Below are 19,857 nucleotides of genomic sequence, written 5' to 3'. Positions count from 1 at the left end.
CATTTGCCAAACCTACATATTAAAATCCTGCAACTTGTCTATAGCCATTTACCGCTTACTATTCCAGCACTTCTGCCATGCACGGGTTAGTACCACTGACAAGCAGGTACCGCTGATATCAATGTACATTTTGTAGCAAGACCTTATATGATGACTAACTGGAAAAAAACATATAGGAAATAAAGTCTTAGATGTAATACTACCATGGAAGCACCCCTGCATATTTCTAGAAAAATCAATTGCCGTTCTATTATGTTCAAGACAAAATTTCAAGCCTGGCCTGACAGTTCTATACTTTATACTTTTGGATAGTTATTTGCAAGCTCGAGGCTAGTTGCATGTTTAGTATCGAGGTAAAACTAAAGTTAATGGAGTGAATATCACTAATTTCTAATCAACTTTAAGGTGTAACGTTTACTATTGTGGGGGTTGAGTTATTCTTTCGAGGCAGTGGATTTATGAACTATCCCACGTTCTGCATAATAGTGGATTTTGTGTTTTCAGTAACACGTAGTCTTTTTTGTGATCTTCTGAATGGTCAAAGCTAGGGGAATCTGTGGCAACTGTTTGATATAACCTGTTTCTTTCGGTCTCACAGTGACTACACTGAATAACAAGTTGTATTTCATTTGTTGCCTGTTGTTTGCCATGTGTTTCTATTGTTGTCTGGGATAGCACGTTGTAAGGGTGACTGTGTACACTGGTATTGGCACCCCATAAAAACAACCTACAGTAAGATGTGCTGGGCATGAATGAATCATAGCTTGAATCATCTGTGTTGGTAGAAATCATTCTGAAACAAATTTTATCTGCAATTTCCAACACAAAAATTTTGACCAGTCTTTGTCAAGGAATGGGCAATTTTGTCTTGAAAATTACAGTTAAAACTTGTTCCGGGCATGCATTATCTGGTATCTGCGTATCTTCAGTCCAAGGAACAAGCGGATGATCCTGCAGTCCGTAAAACCAGTAGTAAACTTTATCTCACGTAGACAGACGGTGATCTCCTGCACGCCAAAACGGTTTAGAGGCCATCATCCATGTTCTGGACTATGGAAAAGAGATAATTCCCCTGGAAAGGCTGTAAAAAGTGACATCAAGCGTGCAAGGCATTGTGTTCCTAATATTACTTAAAGCCTTTAGTGTTTTGGAAATTCCTAGAAATCACCAAGGAAATTCCTGGAAATGACTTATCGGTTTGGAAGGGGTATAACATTATTTAAAATTGACTCAACCAGAGAAATCAACTAGGATGATAAACTACTTGCCACTTACACCAAATAGCAGTTACTCAAGCAACTATATATGGTTTTGGTCCTGCTCGGCAAAACGTTAATACATTATATTTGGTTTCCAAAATCATATCCAGTTGCTTGAGTAACTGTTATTTGGCGTATCGTATTACCCGGATGTCTAACCTTCATCGACGTACTTGCCACTTAGTGACATGTCTTGTTTTGTTTTGTCTTGTCTTGTCTTGTCTTGTCAGTCTACGTGCTAACGCACCGTCGGGGTTATACCGCCCCTTACGGGGTGACATACCCTTGCGTTGGCTGATTCAAGACGGGAATGCGCCAGGTCTTCCGTCCGGGTGAATTGTTCATGTAAAACTGTGTGACAAGCAACTTTCGTAGATGACGGTTCATCGGAGACTTAACCTCTCACAAAGTATGTCATCTCAAGGACAAATACGTCATCAAAAACGTCACTTGCATTTAGATTAACCTAGCCTACTTCACTGCGGAGATTGGGGGAGAAGCTAAGTCATTTATTTCCCGTAAGATGCCTAACATATTCGCCACTGTCGCATAAATCAAGTGAACCCAAGCCTTCACTCGGAGCACTTATTCTTCAGAGCTTATTCTACCTCATCTACACATACACATACAAATTTCATACTTACACATATTGACAATATAGCATTGTACCAACTAACCTACTTAGCATTCTACTCTACATTATCTCCGGTACCATATAACCAAGAAAGTTGTTATGCTACAAACCTATAATGGTAATCACTTCGACGTTCCCTTAAAATGGTTAAACCAGTACATAACGTTTATGCACACACTAGGATTTAAGCTGATCATACGACATAAAGATAGTTCACATAGCTGCTAGATTTAACGATGTATAAACCGTTTACACTGGGCACCATGTTATTCAGTCTACTGGAGAAGATGTTAAAAGTACGTCCATGTAAACCGAATACGCGAATTGCTTTGCCTAACGTCAGTCGACATAGCGACGTGATGTCTACCCCTCCTAGCGAGTTTGATCTCATCAGCAATATACATAGACCTCTTTGGTATTGCTAGCTGTCAGAAGCTCAAAGCGTGATCACGAATGCCATCTTTGCGATTCACCCCTTGCTCTGGTACTCACCACTAGTTACAAACTCGTAAGTGCTAAGTGTCTGTGGGCTGTTCGTCTGGGAAGGTACTGGAATGTTGAATTCAACCCACTGCCAGATTAGCACCAGTAGCATATATTCATGAACATTGCCACTCACAAAAGGTGGTACGTAGTAATATCAGTAACACAAATTTCCACACAGTTTCACATGTACACAACAACGGGAATAATAGGAAACGTTCTACGTATCACAGGCTTGGGTAAATGTGTACGACCGAGAAAAAGTAATCTAATATTAATATCATTGGATGGACGTTAATAACGTAGAGTATGCATTGAAAACCTCGTACACTATGTACTGAATTCAAACTTGAAGTTCCTAATGAGCATGCCAAAACAGTGACATATTTCAGATGACAACAGAGAACTCACAAGATGTGTTAGAAACGCAGCGTCTTCCCAAATGCCGCTGATACTCTTTGATACACAAAGCATCGTAGCAATTATTTCAGATAAGAGGACTTACAGGATGTAATTTAACGCTAATGATCTCATTACTGCAAGCTGTGATTAATAATTTACATAGAGTGTTGCAATGTGCACATCGAAGGTAGTGATTTTCTCAGGGAGTGATGGATTTCCTCAGACAGCCCGTGTGAAAGGCAGATCCCTGGATGAGGGTTTGCCGCCTACAGTACTTATCAGTCAGCAGTTCTCGTGTCTATAGGGGTTTAGATATCATTCACCCCCCTGAGGGGAAAAGTGTCACTCTTGCGATGACTGTAGTATCTTTAACACTGGAAGAGTGCCCGAGTCTTTTTGGTGATATGAACAGAGGAGTCAACATAATGCGTAATCTACTAACATAGGTCCACCAGGGTGCATAATTCCGCCACCCTGACAAGACACGTCCAAACAGATCTTCAACCCAACGTCCGCCAGTCTTATGTATTGTATATCTAGACTGTGCATACCTAGGAGGTACTGCACTAAAGAGGTCTCCCAAACCCACTGATTTTCGAAATGGCGGACTAATGTAACACGGCGAATTAATGTTAATGGTGGTTTTGTTGGTATTACAAACGTTATTTAGGTCATAGTTGAAAAAAACTTTCCTGATCGATGAGAAGATTGTTATTGCATGAAGATGTGCAAATCAATTAAAACAGTTATATTGGGCACATGGGAGTAGTATATTGTAATATATATATATATCACTCAGCACTGTGCTCTTTTAATTGTGCGCGTCTAATGATAATGGCATCAAACATGCTGACTCCCTTTTGAGAACTTCGATATCTCATTTAGATAATGCTGTTTTAATTGGATTCACTGTTGGTTTCTAAATGCACCTTCGACACTTGACATCGCTGATGGTTCTTTTATTGAACTCTTATGGCGTTTAGGCATTTTTATCAGAGATTTATGTGCATCTCTTTTACTTCATGAACATGTACTATTCTTGGTCTGTAGGTATCGGCGTTTTTTTTTCTTTTAGTTTTGCCAGATTTGTGGAAAGATTGACATAGCACGTCACTGTCACCTTTCCAAGATATCAACCCGGATCTAAGACTTCGAGGGTTGATACACTCACACCGGGAGTGTTGTGGATTCTTTATCGTATTTGATGTGACTCTCCTAAGCCACAGGACCTCCAGATATACGCCCCGCCATCCTAGAGAACGTCTCTAACCGAAGTTATGTACTCATTTTAGTGAGGTAGTATATGCTAAGTGCCTTTCCCAAGGTTCAACAATAAGCCTGACAGGCATTCGAACCCAGAACCTTCACTTGTGATTCTAAGTCAGCAGCCCTTATCACAAGACCAACTAGCCACCATTTCTCGCCATTGGTATCATAACAACACGACAGCCATGAGTATTTCTGGAGATACACTGTAATATGATAGTGTACACTTGTTTAAGATGCAGTCATGGAGTATCTTGAAACTGTTATATTTGGAAAAAAGGCGCAACAAGAGTTAACTTTTAAAGTTTCCTCATTTTTTCCTGTGTACAACAAATATCAAAATACCATTTAACTTGTACGACAGTCATTAACATTCAAATTACACAACTCCCTTCCTTACGGTGCCACCTGAAGTGTCATTTGCACATAGTTCGCAGTAATCAAATTAAGAAATAATCCACTGGGCAACGCCGTAAGTACGATCAACACAATACTGGACATTTCCCTACAGTCCTGACCCATTTCTAAAAGTCATTCATCAGTATACATATACGTCATATATGCACTAAATGACCCCTGGGCAGCCCTTTGGTCAGTTTCTACATTCCAGCTTTTGTTCTAAAATGAAAAACAATGGATCGATTTTTATACATCTGAAATTTTATACGACTATTTTACATGATGTCGAGAAGAGGCAATCATATACCTCATCAACTTTCCAGTCATCTACCCTGTCTATGTAAGGTCAATGATACAACAAAAATCCATGGGTAGACCATGGCATTGGCTCTAAACAAAACATGTAAATTTATGACTCCAAATGAATATGTATTTCTAAGGGTTTTGAGAGGGTGAATATAAATACCACATCTTCCATCTTCAGTGTAGAGTTGGTGGGTAAACCATTTGGCCATCTGCCAGAAAGTTTTCTCTATGTCCCTTCCTGGGGAAAAAAATACATCGTGACCTGTCTTCCCATGACAGATTGTAAGGTTAACGAAGGTTGAGCCCATTGAGGCTGATGAATTCATGAATCATATGACCTTTAACCTTTCACTGTTACTGCGCAGTAGTCATCGGTTTGTGCGTGACACTTTGAAATATGAAATTCTAATAATTTCAATTTTTGATACTTTCCATTATTTTAATGACAAATAAAAGGTAAACGTTCAACAATGTGAAATATCAACTTAAGGCATAGTGGAATAAATCACGAATGGCAAAAAGGCACGTTTGGAAAGACGATATCGTAGTGTTATACCTACATGTAATTGTGTCGATACGGTAAGTCTAAACCTTTGGGTTCAATTTTTAGTGACGTTAAGTAAAACATTCAACAATGTGAAATGTCAACTTAAGTCACAGTGGAATGAAATATAAATGGTAAAACATTGTTCTTGTTGGAATGAAGAGACTGTTATGTTATTGCATATGCCTACGTGTGTCAACCAGACGTGTCAAAGCCTTTGAGAAAGTTTAGGCAAGTAACTTTCAGCAATATTGCGCCTGTCACTTTTTCTGAACAATGTCCTTGACACGTCAACGGTAGGGACTGATACCGATATTGTGTTCTCTGTAGACCCCCATCCTTTTAGCAATTACTGAAGTCGCTTTCTATAATGTATACTCTACATGCAATATGCATAGGGACGCGAGTGAAGGGGCAATTTGCGCTGTGAACAACAAAGAGCATTTCCAAATTAAACGGGAGTCTAGGGATCAAGTTGGCGCCCGGTGAAAAAGCGAGCAATTTTCTGGGTGTAGCACGTTTTCCTTGATGGTACCGGGGAGAGTAATTTCTGTGGAGCGTGATTAAAAAGGTGAATGCCTCGAGCATAAACGACAAGGGAAGAGTTCAGTTCCCTGTTCCGTGTAATGGCAGGGACTATACTCAAGCTACAGAAACAAAGAAGAGCTTGGAAGCGAACTCCTGCTCTGGACACCATCTCATGGGCACTCCTGTGTCGGGCGACCCCGACGGACCTAAATAGACCAACTTGCTGGGGATGTAGGGGTGAGGTCTGAAGATCTAGACCAACTATTTGCGGACCGTGACGCCTGGAGGGAGAGAGCAGCCTTAGTCCGGGCAAGCTGCCCGATATGATGATGATGATGATGATGATAGTTAAGCCCAAGTGGCCGAAAAGCATCTTACATCGTTTGGAAAGCCACTCTGTCAAAAGATAGATAAATAGGTCCTAATGGTACTGGGCACAGACTGCGCAAGTTAAGTGATAGTTTGACAAAAGAAAAATAAGAAAGGAACGAAAATAAGACTGCTATTGACTGACCAAACCCCGCGATATTTGACATTTTCCATAGCCAGCTGGACACAATGATTTGACTCCACTGGTACTAAAAATCAAAAGTAGATGAAAGCATTGTATTCATGCACAAATTCGGATTATTCAACATTCTTCTCTCAATGTTTATAGATACATGAATATTTACAGAATGAATATGTTCTTGTGAAGTTTATCATCTTTAAGACTTGTACCGGGTATCATTTTCGATAAAGTCATAACTAATACAACAATCATGTCCTGTGACAAACTAAGATATAGATGTACTTCATATCGCAAGCAAAAAGTCATATCTATGAACGATTTTACCTTGCAGATAAGAAGTTCGGAACAAATGGAATTGCATAATGGCTGCTGAAGCACTCCAAAGGGTATCATGAATTTATAATCGACTTTTGTATGACAGGATTTATTCCTGGTGGATGATGAAAGTTGCTGCCGGAAGCAAGAATGTACATTAATGAGATGTAATGAGGTTAAAGGGCTCATCCAATAGATGTTGGATGCTGTAACTTGGGAACTCAAAAGGGGGTTGATTGGGTCCATAAAGTTTGGATGTAGACTTGTCACTCTTGTATACATTTTAGATGGTCTTTCCTACCTACGATGAAGAATTAATCACATTTAATGCAGATGATCAAGTATAAGAGTAGTGAAACATTACCCAAGACAATTAGAGAGACGTTTCATACACTTTTATCATGTTCCGACTCAAGGCATTTTGCTTCATCCAACAATGATAATTGATGAGTAATTTTATAGAAATCATGTATTGCTTGCTGCAACTGGAAATTAGACCACGTTCCTTGTCGTTGAATTGAAATCATGTCCGCTAGTAACACTGGCAGCTATTGACACAAGGCTTGCCAGATGCTTTCTAATATTTCTTATCCAAGAATTCAGCGTCTGTTACCGAGTAATTCCTAAGAAAATAGAAGCCTGCGGACGTTCGAATCATGTCTAAACGGGAAAAAGTTATTTTCTGATCTCCTTCATTTTGAAATGATTGTAACTATTTATAACAGCATATCTTTATAATGATAACCGTTGGATTGTTGGAGTCAACGGCACAGTTAGGAAGTCAGCGAGAATACGTAAAGCAGTAGTGGGATTTGAGCATCTCGTGACAAAGATGCAAAGCCTACTCATCTACCGCTTCAATCCTTCAAAAACTTTGTACGAGAAAAGAAGAGCTATCTGCAGTTCATCTTGCCGTTAGGCACTCCTGGTGAATACGCAACCCAAGACATTAACATTAATCGTCACGTATACTAAAGGTGGGCGACCTTACTCTTATCAGACTCGACTACGTACTACAAGACCCAATATAAAACGATTAGGATATCTAGCTTTTCATAGTTTTGAGACAGTTGTAGGGTTCTATTTTTCTGTACTTTCTGTTTCTCTTTTTTATGGCCTGCAACACAAAACATTGTGCGTATATGAAACATTATCATAAAAATTTACTACTACTTGAGTTATGCAGTTCACACACAGACAGACCAAACGACAGAAACTCAGCCCCGAAAACATAACCTTCTTGACGAAGGTTATAAAGGCTAACTGGCTACCTTGCAATATAGTATGATCTTGTATCACATGTATGCCTTATGTATTTTACTTTACATTTCTACTTCAACATTGTTGTCAACATGCAATTAGCCTACGGGCATGAATTTGCAATAAACTTATTATAACGCTACAGCATAGAGCGGGTAATTCACTCAGACGTCCTTACGTTTTCCTAAGCTTAACATCACAAGACTGTGGATAAGTGGTTCCGATAGAAGTACAATAAGAACCACCGTGTCTAAAAGCTAGGATGTAGTTTCCATTAGCTTTGAGTTGATGGGAAAATGTTACCAGAATACTGATAACTCCTGGTCATTTCCCAGAATAAACAGCGCCTAGGAGAGGAAAGAATCTCTGAATGATGTTGGGCAGGGAGAGATAGATTAGACTAACTTAATACTTCGTTTCTTTCGAGGCAAACAGTAAGTTTCATATCTTTATGTGCTATGATTAATTTTCATGATAGAATGAGTTGAAATGCGGCGCAAAGGAAAAGTCCCATCATCGACTGAAATATCTCAACTATTAATTTTTCAGGTATTCATGAGCGACCAAGGTAATTTCAAGATGATCGCAACCAAATTTCAGCTCTTTTGATGAAAAGGAAATAGTTCGGTTTGAAACCACTCGTAACTTGAATATTCTGCTGAGAAATAACTGAATTGATGCATTCGGCTTGATGCCTTAAGCAGTGCAAGTGTGTGCAACCATCGCCAAACAAAGGGTCACTCTCGCCGTCGCCTAGAATACCGGTTGGCCTTGACAGTGGGTGGGGAAGATAACCTTTAAATGACTGTGCTCACGGCAAGTGTCAGATTATGTCCCATGAGCTCAAGCAAATGGCACAGCAGCCATTATCGTCAATGATGATGATCTGCCTGAAGAGAAGGATGCATTTATGATGATGATGATGATGGTGATGATGATGGACAGAGGCGCGGTAATGCAATTGAGTTTGTATAGATCTTTGCCAACTTGAAGAAGTACTATGCTACTGTTATAAAACCACTTGCACTATTTTCTACTCACCCTCGTACGAAATCAACCCAAGAATGGAACAGTTATTCAAGCAACCTAACAGTTACCGAAGCAATTGGATATATTTTCGAAACCTATCCAAACCAAATTACTAAGCCAAAATCTATCCCGTTGCTTGAAGAAATGTTACTATGTGAATCTTATTACCTGAATGTCCAACTTCCATCGACGTATACAAGAAACGTTAACGTTTCGTAGCAAAAGGTATGAGCAAACGTATATCAACATTTCACTGTTCTCCTTTTTGTATTTAAGACCTAGTTGGAAACAGCTAAGGTTACAAAACTTTGACCGTATCGTGTATGGTAGGAGTGAATAACATAATGGGAACATAGATAAACATATAGCAGCAACCAAATATTCTACATCTGTTGCAACAATGACGTCGGTCTAATGGATAAAGAACTAAAGAGCTGCATTCTAATACTGGAAGCTTTTAGCGGCAACCCTTTACTCTCCATGATTTCTACACTCACTGAAGTGTTGTCTAAATGCTTGTATAAGAAACTAGGGAAACGACGAAACATCAGAGCCCTGAGTGCTTTGCTTCTTTTACTATTCAATAACATATACCGTACACGTGAAAGGCGTGCTGAATACGTGAGCTGAACATTGATGTAAGAGAGTAAAAAAGGACCTTACTGCTGGCTACGCAACGTTTCTGCGTCCAACCAAAGAAAGCTCACTTTTTTTGCTTACGATACGGCAAAGACAAAACCTATAACCCTTGCTCCTTATAGAATACTCTTTACAAAACATCAGCATTCCTTAGACGACGAATACATCTAAGGTATGACTGCAGTTTTTATTGCCAAGCAAAGAAACCACTTCACCACATTGCGGTATCTTCCTAGAAGCCAATTTGCAAACGACGCGTTTTCTTCTTCCCCACTCAATACATAGTCAAAACGGTCAGGAAAGATACATAGAATTCTTAACGACATGAGAAAGATGTATGGACAGATTCAAAAGAAAGCGCAAGCGTATTTGTTGGACGCTTGCCGACTCTTTCCCATTTCATCGATCGAGTGGACCTTGAATGAAAGGTAGAACGCCAAAGTCTGCATGACAGCCGTTATCTGGGTTATTGCGTTACTAATGGGTCGAACAGACGGCTCGATATCTGTCCCGTCCTAAGTGTGGTGTCCATTGTCAGTATGGACAGATGGCGTGAGATTTTAACGCGTCTTAGGCTAGAGTCACTTAACGGCGTTCATCGGGCATTCTTGTACATACACTGGAGAGTATCGAAGCATTGTATGACGTGAAAAGGCAGCGGACACGAGATGGAGACGTCATGGGTTCGATTTCTGGCGTTCAGGTGTCGAAAAACACTTTTCTCACTCCGCCCAGGGGTAAAAATGGGTACCTGACTTTGGTTGGAGAGGTAAACGCCAATGGAAGGAGAGGGTTGGGCTCCGGCTTACAATACCTGGCCATAGACACAAGGGATAACAGCCCACTGCCCTTACAGCCTCCAGAAGGCTATATGGGAATACATTTAGCTACTTTTTTCTTATCAAAGCATTATGATGGCACTTAAGGTTTGTAAGATTGTCCATACGTCGGAAAAGATATAAAATGTTAGTTTTGTATATCAAGATGTTCTGGTCAACTTTATTTTCCTGTATCTTTATAGCCGGTATAACCGCCCTTCGGCGTAACACATGAGCTTTCTAAATAGGTTTATAATAGCTTGCAAATTGTGGCACTTTTAGGTCAAGTCATTGGAAGACTGAGTGAGGGCATTGTTGCTTGAAGAAAACAGCACAGAGGACACGTACACCGGAGAAGTTCAATACAATCATTTCTTTACTTGATCTATTGATTTATTGGAGGAGATGCACCGTACTTTTCATTCATTTCGAATGAACCATTTAACTCCATGTTAAAGCCTAAAGATAAAGCCAAAAGATTCTGATTTCAAGAATTCCTTGATAGAATATCAATTGTAACATGTACACAGGTAACGGTAGTCCAATGGCCTTTTTGGGGCTATAGGGACAGATGGTTGTTAATCCACTGTGCCGATGGCACAGTATTGGAAGGCGGAGCCCATCCTTCTCCTTCCATTACCTTTACCTCCCCAACCAAAATCAGGTACCCGTTTTTGCACCTGAGTGAAGTGAGGAAAGCTGTGTAAAGTGTGTTTCCCAATGCTACAACGTCTAGCCGAGAATACCAGGAATCGAACCAGTGGGCCCTCAATCTCGGGTCCGATAGCCCAGCCACACACCTATGCTACACCACTAAAGAGGATCATCTTCCAAATGTCCTCATCAATATTCATCAGTGCCCTAGTGCGTGATTAGTTTAATGATTTACATATCAACGATTTAATCGCTTTCGCAGTTAATGGAGAATTGATGAAACCCATTTAGCTGCATGGAGAAAACGATATGGTTGACTGACTGGTTCATCTATCATAATCAGGTAATTCTACTTCATATTTATATGTATTGTGATATCCTAGATCACATTTCTTCACCTCTCGAAATTTGCCAGTAAAGTGACTGCAAAAAAGACCACGAAAACTTTGTGGTAAAACCGATTCCGTTTATGGAGCAAATGATTTTTACTGCATTTCATTGGTCGTATTCACGATGTGCCATCGCTTTTATTTCCTACTTAACTGCCGGTCTTCAAAATGTTCTGACAAGGAGGTTAATTTCAAACCTCCTTGGTTCAGGGACGTGACCGGTCAACTATGCTACAAAGCTATCAAACATAATGTCATAAAAAGAACGCATAGTCCCTTGTTTTGTCCGCTGTATTTGTTAACATAGGATAATCAAATCATTGTACGGGCAATCATTGTACGGACTCTCTTTTTTATTTCTGTATGTCTGTTTGTTTTGTTTTATGTTTGTCCGTAGTTATTTGAATACCCTGTTAAAAGTGTGGCAGAAAGTGTGTGGAAAGATGATCGCAAATGTCAGACTTGTCGGAGTGGCAAGAAGTACAGCCCGAAGATGGTAGTGATAGTCGTTAATCAGACATGACAGTCCAGGTCACGGGGTCAACGGAAGAGGCTACTTATTCAGGGGGAGGTATTATTTTTGGTCCGTTAGTTTGTGTTTTCGCATTTACATATTTTCTATATGCTACTCAAGTTCACCGTCGAGTGACAGGAAGTGACCAATATCAACATGTAATGTTAATCAAAACCTTATCTACATAATAAATGAGCTAGAATTAATTAAGATCTACAAGTCGTGAGGTCTTCGAACTCTTGTTCAAAATACTGCCTTTTGGGACTGACGTTTACATGCACGAAGCGTAGTCGAAGGAAAAGACTTCCGAAGTAGAAAATTAATTGCAAACTAATTAACACTAAAGTTAGATCCCATGCAATCACAGATTTATAATAGGTTTACCTCCAGACAAAGTTTGATAATTACTTTGGTAACGAAGTGCCTTCCCATGTGGTACTTACCATTAGCAAAACCTTTTCAAGTAATCTGAATTTTGTACCCACAGATGTGGTGATTATTATATATTTAATTTTCATCTTTCTTTAGAGTTGTTGAAATAAACTCATGGAACATAACTTGGACTGTTACTTTCCTTTCTCTAAATCATAAATCAGGATATCTAGACTGACAATATTATTCTAACAGTAAAGATACTAGATAATACCTTTAAGTTGTGGATGTGTACGGTAAATAATCAGGATTGGATCTGTTGAAAGCTCGACCAAAGCATACAAGAATGATAATTAGTTACAAACCTCACATATTTCCTTCGCCCTTTTATTCAACAGCGTCATGCTGGCGTTACGGGTAGGGTGGTAAGTCCAGAACCCAGAGGTCCAGGGTTCGAATCCTCTGCCATACCACCGACATTGTGCCCTTGGGAAAAGCACTTTAAACGACTTTCGTCACTTTCCTCAGATGGAAATGAGTACCTAGCTTCGGCTATGGACGTCCCTCGGATAGGGCGTTAAATGGAAGTCCAGTGCTTGAGGAGAGACACACCTCGAGCATGTAAAAGAGTCCACCGCACTTATTGAAAAGAGTCGGGGTCCATCCCGGTCTGAGTGAATCAAATAAGTCTGTCTGGATGTATAGCTTGTACCTGGTGTGTTACACCAAGAGGCGTTTTACCGAAAATGCAATGATACAATCAAATGAACAAAACCGCAATAAGACAAAAAACATTTGTGCCTAAAGTAAAAGAACTATTATTAACTGGGTTGGGTAGGATGTAGTAATACTTTCTTTCTTTCCTAGACGCCTGAAGGAGCATATCTCCGTGGCTATTTGTCCCATGGGCGGTAATATGTGCAGGACTGTGGGACATATGCTAAGTGGATTGTGACTTGAAAGCTTTTCTAACATATTCATCACACGGGTGATCTGCGAAGTACTCAACAGGGAGGGAGATTACTTTATCGAAGGGAACTCTCTAACATGATTTACCTCAGTAATGAAGGACAGCACACTCGTGCATAACTCTCTGAAGTTGTCACTTTCGTTGATTTCCGCTGTGACTTGAACAAAGCGGTGATGTATCTTTATATTGAATGTGATACGTGAAGGTTTAAACACGCCATGCAGACAGACGAAGTAGACAAGATCATCTATCGTGATTTGGCAACTTGTGACTCAATTTCCCGATCCCTATGGATTCCTTATCAAATATTTGCAGTGTTCCATGGCTGAGAATGTCAATATGCCCCACAGCAAATGCGTTTTAAATCCATAACGCATCTATAATGTCTTCGTTCGGGGAGAAGACTACGTCCCTCTCAATATACTTCCCATTTTTCAACTGCCGTAACAAGTTCAGGACAAAGTTTGCAGTTGTATTCGTTATTTTGCATACTTTTTACTGCATATTTTTTAATTTATGATCTATCTGCTTTGAATAATGAATTATAAATCGTAAGCCTATTGAACCCATGACGATTCCCTTCTTTCATTCCTTTAATCTTATTTACTTACGTACGTATGATATAATCAACAGTAATTGTTATGACCATGCGTATATAATCCCAGTGTGGGAGGAAAACGGGAAAACTCTTATAGGTTTCCGGTCTACCCTGCATATTTTTTTCTGATGTAATCAAATGCCTTGTAAACAATAAACAATAGACAAATGAGGTATGCACTACAGTGTCCAATGATTGCCTTAAGAGTAAGTTTCATAACTTATATGTGAAATCATGATGACGCTTTATATGGAAGAAGCAGATATGATAAACGACGAAGGCGGCAAAGGTGTTTTTTCATGCTGCTTATATATGTTATGTCATTCCTTCGCTTGAAGGGCAACTATTCATCACCACTTAATGGAGACAGTGTAACGTACATAGCATTCCTTCTGGGTAACATTTTTATGACGTTACAAGACCTTTAGGGCTGCATTTGAAATCAGCTTTTAACGACTTATTATGTCTGCTACATGTGCTATCACGGGGCTCTTGACTCCGAAAACGGAGGCTTTCGGTGTGCCTGCTTGTTGTGTTGGTGTGTACCCGTAGTTATTACCTTCGCCGAGTATGTTTGCGTTTGTATGTGTGTGTGTGTGTGTGTGTGTGTGTGTGTGTGTGTGTGTGTGTGTGTGTGTGTTTGTAAAGAAGCAAAATAACTGGAGAAGGCCTAGATGGATTGTCTTGATATTTGGTAAGTGGGTAGATTTTGATGAGACCTGGAAATGATTAGATTTTGGGTACCCTAGCGGCTTGTTACTGTACTGCAGCGGAACTTCCTGTTTGGATATCTCGTGTTCTGGACATGCTATGGAACTGATATTTGAGTGGTAGATAGCTCTTTGAACAGAGAGTAAGTGCTATAGGTATGGGCCCCCTGGCGGCTTTTTTGGAACTGCTGCTTCAGACTTTGAAAGGGAATAACTCAAGAAGGGCATGATGAATGGCCATGATTTTTGGTAAGTAGATAGCTTGTTTGGAAATACTTTCAGTAAAGTAGCAGGAAGTGAATGGAAAGGTGACTGAAGATGAGACTTACTAGAGTGGCAGGAAAAACAGGTTAGAGGTGGTAGAACAAGCCGTTGATCAGACTTGACAGTCCAGGTTATGCGGTCAATGGAAGAGGCTACTAATTCACGGGGAGGTATTGTTTTTAGTCTGTCGGGGTTAGTTAAAAAGGTTAGTTAAAATCCTCCCACACCATAAGGTGTATAGGGCGGTGCCCATCTCCGTTTCATAGCCCTGGGCCACACTGTGGTGCAATCACAGCAGCAGGGAGCTAGTCCACTAGAACGTCTGTCGGTTTATCATACCAAACTACCAAAACGATACATGTTGCTTTCTCTTCTCCACAAGTTCCGAAGATAACTCCATTTCTTGTCTACTCACAGATAATACAACACAAGTGTTGGATAGTCGCGACACCATTACGAAACACATCCAACCGCCAAGATGTGATGCTACGAATGGGGACATCATCGCTGGAATAGGTTGGTGGAGGGGAGGGGAGGGTAGGAAGGGAAGGGTCACAAGAACTGGTATTTCTCTTCTTAGCGCTCAATGTTTCGGAAATGCAATGGGAGTTGAACATACACGTCATTACCATTGGACTAGCCCTCTTCTGTACTGATTTACACGACAACGGCTATCAAAGCTCGACAAAGAAAAGGGCGGGGCAACGCTTCAGCTATACGAGTATAAAAAGCAATCTACGACGGCTTTATATGGGTTGTATATGAAATAAATGTAATAACCTTTCTTTTTCCATTCCAAAGGGAGGTTTATATTTTACCGATTGTGAACTATGGATTCCTGTCCTACTGGCTAACGATAAAGCGTCATGCTTCGTTCTCAGTCTGAGGTTTCGCCGGTTTACCTTTACCTAGGTATACGTGCGAATAGGCACGAAAGAGACAAAAGTACAAGAACAAATACATCGCAACCAATGAATTCCACCGAGTGAAAGTGTTGCAATACATATCATTCATGGATATTCTGACAAAGAAGCAAAATAACAACAACAGCAACATCAACGTTTAGCCTATTGTGAATCAGAAAAAAATTGACGTAGTCCAAAAAACTAATTTGGGATAAATCACAGAATCTCTTCACATCAACATTCAAATAACACCCTAATATGCTGTATGCCTGTGTTTTTGCAGCTTTATCAACACTTACATGTACAATGTCATTTGTCTTATGATTGATATTGATTTTGCATTTACGTTATCGCAAGGACTAAGATAAGACGAGTCGCTGTTATTGATACGATTTATCAGACATTTATCACCTGTTATAAATCTGATGAACCATATCTTGACAAAGTAACCTACGTTGATGTATTTTCACGCAGGCTATTGATTGATGTGTAATCTACATGTATCGTCTGTATAAAGACGGTCGTCATCCCACCGACTGCGCTATTCAACTGAAGGCAGCTTTCATAAGCAGTTATTTTCAAACCTTGCCAACGCTTATTATGAATATTCTCCGTGCCCAGTAACGTTGCGGGAGTTTTAGACACAATTGAATTAAATTCTCTAAGAACGTAGCCAGTGTGTGCCGATAATGTGTAATCTTATTCTTCTTCTGGGTAAGGTGTACATTTTTAAAAATCCTGAGTCGTGTATTATTTCGTTGTATAGATTTATCCCATTTGTTAATAATTTCAAATGTTAAGAAGAGCCCAAACAAGTTAATAGTCACTATAGAAAATGGGACGAAAATTTATTCAAATACTAGCATGTGTGTATGTGTGTGTGTGTACGCTTTAAGGATTTGTACGAAAGTGATCAAATTACATGTTCTACATATTTGTGAAATTAAACACTTCGACGCAAAGCCGCGCGCCCTATCCTTAATGCTAAAGACCGACGCGGTACTTTTTTTTAAACAAATAGTGCACTGAGTTAAGAGGGGAAAGAAATAGAATTTTTCGTCACCATGGGCCTCTTAAGTATGGATGTTAACCACAAAGTAGCTACTAAGATAACTACATGCTGAAAATAGCTAATCGTCTTAAATGTAGTCACATTTCTTCATTAGATTTACATTTTCCGACCGCATTTTTACAATTTTAGTCAACAACACATAGCAAATACCTATTCATCACTAGCTGGACAAAGATATTCCGGGGCAAAGACAGAGGAAGATAAATTTACCGAGAATAACTACATTATGAAAATAGCTAATTTTTTGAAATGCAATCATATTTCTTCATCTAGCAATTAGATTTTACGACCGCAATTTCTATTAGCAATTCTGAGTATCTCAACAAGAATATGCCGGTACAAAGAGTAAGATGTTTTCATGCAGTCACATTTTTCCAGTCTCCAGTTGGCACGCTTTCATGTGCATGTTTTCCGCCCGCAATTTCAATCAACGCTTCGTAGCAAATACTCATTTACGAGTAGCTGGATAAAGATGGGACAAAAAGGCAGAAGAGGATAAACTTACCGATGTTTTGCCTGTACATGGCGTCCAGTCCTCAGAGCCCCGTGTTCTCTCTCTGTCTGATTTCCAGAAGCCGTGCCTACAATGCGTCACCGATCTCTGTCCCTCTAGTTCATACTGCCGCCTACCCTGTAGTCATTTCTAACAGAATGCGATGCCGGCGATCATCCATCTAATGTAAGCATCAACTATTGCCTTTTTATCGACGGAAAAAAGAAAAGCGTGAAAAGTTGCAGTTGCCGTAATGTTCCGCCTAGTTTCCAGAGATAATGCAATCTGGCAATGGGAAGGTCTGGGCACAGTCACAGCGCCCAGCTATCACCCCGGCAGGTCTGGTAATCACCAACAACATCTCCAAGTCTGCGGAGTTCTCAACCAACACGCTTCGGGGAAAGTAGACACCCTATGGAGCGTACAGTTATTGCATTCCATGCACTTATCTCGATCTGTGAAGGAAATTGTATCCATACATTTATCTTCTAAATGGATAAGACTAAGGGACAGAGTTGCTTCGTCACGTCAGTTCGCTGGCATGACTGTGAAGAGTTGTTTTTTTCATCCAACCCGAGAAAAAAATTGCTTAACGAGGCATGGTGTTCTCCACTGTTGAAGACCTGCTGTGTTCTGATTGCAACCGCCGCAGCGTTTCCCTCACCGGGAGTCCCTCCACGTTTTTCTCGGCAGGAGTCGCTTTGGAGACCGCAAATTCTCATTAAAAGAGTTCAGGAAAACATCCGGTTGAATCCCTTTCTCAGAATCTGTGTGGACGGAGCTAGACGTGGGGCGCCTCAGCGCTCGTGTTCTACAAAGACCCAGCGCCAGGGAAGTGCTGAAGAGGAATCCAGTGCGCACCCAGGCCGGCTAGTTAGTCATGCTGTCTCACTCACAAGGCGCACCGGGGACGAACGATAGGCAGTGGAGCTTGGGTGGCTTGCGTCGGATATCGGCCTGTGGAGGGCAAACGGAAATCATTAATATGTTTAGCGTCAATATGTAGTGAAAATTTGCAAATCGACATTTTCTGTGTACACAGGTTTTAAGACATTTGATGAACATAATAGACATTCAAATAATTTTGCTAATTTTCTGTTTTAGTTTTTTCCATCCCAGTCACATTCTCTGCATCTGAAACTTTTTTCCCTTTCTCTGAGACCACCATCCCTCTCCTCCCTGTATTATCTTATCCAAAACACAAATAAGAAGAAAAAGCATGGATGAATCCGTTATCACATATACTGTAATTCACTTTATCTTCAGGGTAGCACAAGTTCACGGTGTTGACATTTTATTGAACTTTAACTTCAGCGGCAATTGATTTATCGAACGGATTTGTGAAGGAATGATAAATAATAACAACAGTTTTGTTCACGGTGATGATAAGTTCACGGTATAGAGGTGACCGTAAAAACAGTGAACATAAAGTTACAGTGAAAGGAACAAGAATTACAGTACCCTAAATCACCCCGTCAAACAGTGAATCCGATTTATAACGCCCGGATGGAAAACCGATGGTTTGATTATGCCAAACCGAAAGAACTCCCAAGTAGCATAATGATTTCCGCAGGTGAAAATCCTGGAAGACGCGCCACAACCCTCTGGCTCTCCCAAACGCCACCCTTTTCCTCCCGACCTTTGGCCTTCCTCTTGACGGACTCCATTTGTCTTCTAGATAAACCGTATCAGTTGTTGACTTATTGCCACCTTTCAGCCTTTACGATTCGCGCTCTCAGCAGAAACTTGCACGACGCCTTCGTCTTCCATGGTTCCGTGGCGCGGGCCCGATAATTGAAACGTAGGGACTGTAATCGAAAATCAGTTTTCCTGAAGGACAAAGTTGTGTCTTTTTCCAAACCGTCCAAATAGCCTGTCTTTTTTTTAGAATATCAGGTGCAATCTGGTGGCAAAGATGGTAATTGAACGACCTTTGTGATTTTTTAGTTTTTTGTATAATTTATTACTCCTTTGTTTTACGATTCCAACTTCATGTTATACTATTGTGAATGTATAATTCAGTCAGTTTATGTTAAGTAATCCTTTGTATCCTGATTTGTTATGATTTCGTATGGTTTGCTTTGCTTCTGTAATGTTTCTTCTAAGTATTGTTTTGAATATTGATGATGTTGTGATTTTAACTTGATTTATAGATCCTGGTTGTGAAAATTTGTTGGTGGCGATAAAAGTTGTGGAAATAACATTTGGATGAAGAGAAAGGGCTTACTTGGAAAGCAGTCACCAAGTCAACTGAAGAGACCACCCTAAAAATTCATACATATGTAAAATGAATAAGGATCCAAGCAGAAGAAGACGTGTTCAAGTTGAATTTTACAAAGAATGGTAAACATTTCTACTGAAGAAATTACATCTCGTGTTTGAAAGTTGAAATGAAAAAAATACGGAAAGAGCATGGCGCAGTCAACTCGATTACGCACGACACTAAATCATTGGGAATTTGATTTCCTTCTTGCTGTTGCAAGCATTTAAGCTTGAGCGAAGAATCGTCAATATTGCCGTCTA

The 19,857-nt window shown here is 40.1% G+C and overlaps 1 protein-coding gene across 4 annotated transcripts in view; it reads right to left on the bottom strand.

Moving 5' to 3' along the window:
* Positions 1-18,284, bottom strand: part of LOC136424728 (sodium channel protein 1 brain-like) — an 87,567-nt gene extending 69,283 nt beyond the window's left edge. For all 4 annotated transcript variants that reach the window (XM_066413351.1, XM_066413352.1, XM_066413353.1 and 1 more), the window contains exon 1: positions 17,347-18,284. The gene's annotated coding sequence lies outside the window, so the exon portion shown is untranslated. The remainder of the gene's footprint in view (positions 1-17,346) is intronic.
* Between the last annotated feature and the right edge of the window lie 1,573 nt (positions 18,285-19,857).

The sequence above is a fragment of the Branchiostoma lanceolatum genome, chromosome 18 (genome assembly GCF_035083965.1).
Source record: "Branchiostoma lanceolatum isolate klBraLanc5 chromosome 18, klBraLanc5.hap2, whole genome shotgun sequence".
NCBI lineage: Eukaryota > Metazoa > Chordata > Leptocardii > Amphioxiformes > Branchiostomatidae > Branchiostoma > Branchiostoma lanceolatum.
This window is presented reverse-complemented; position numbering and strand designations above follow the sequence as displayed.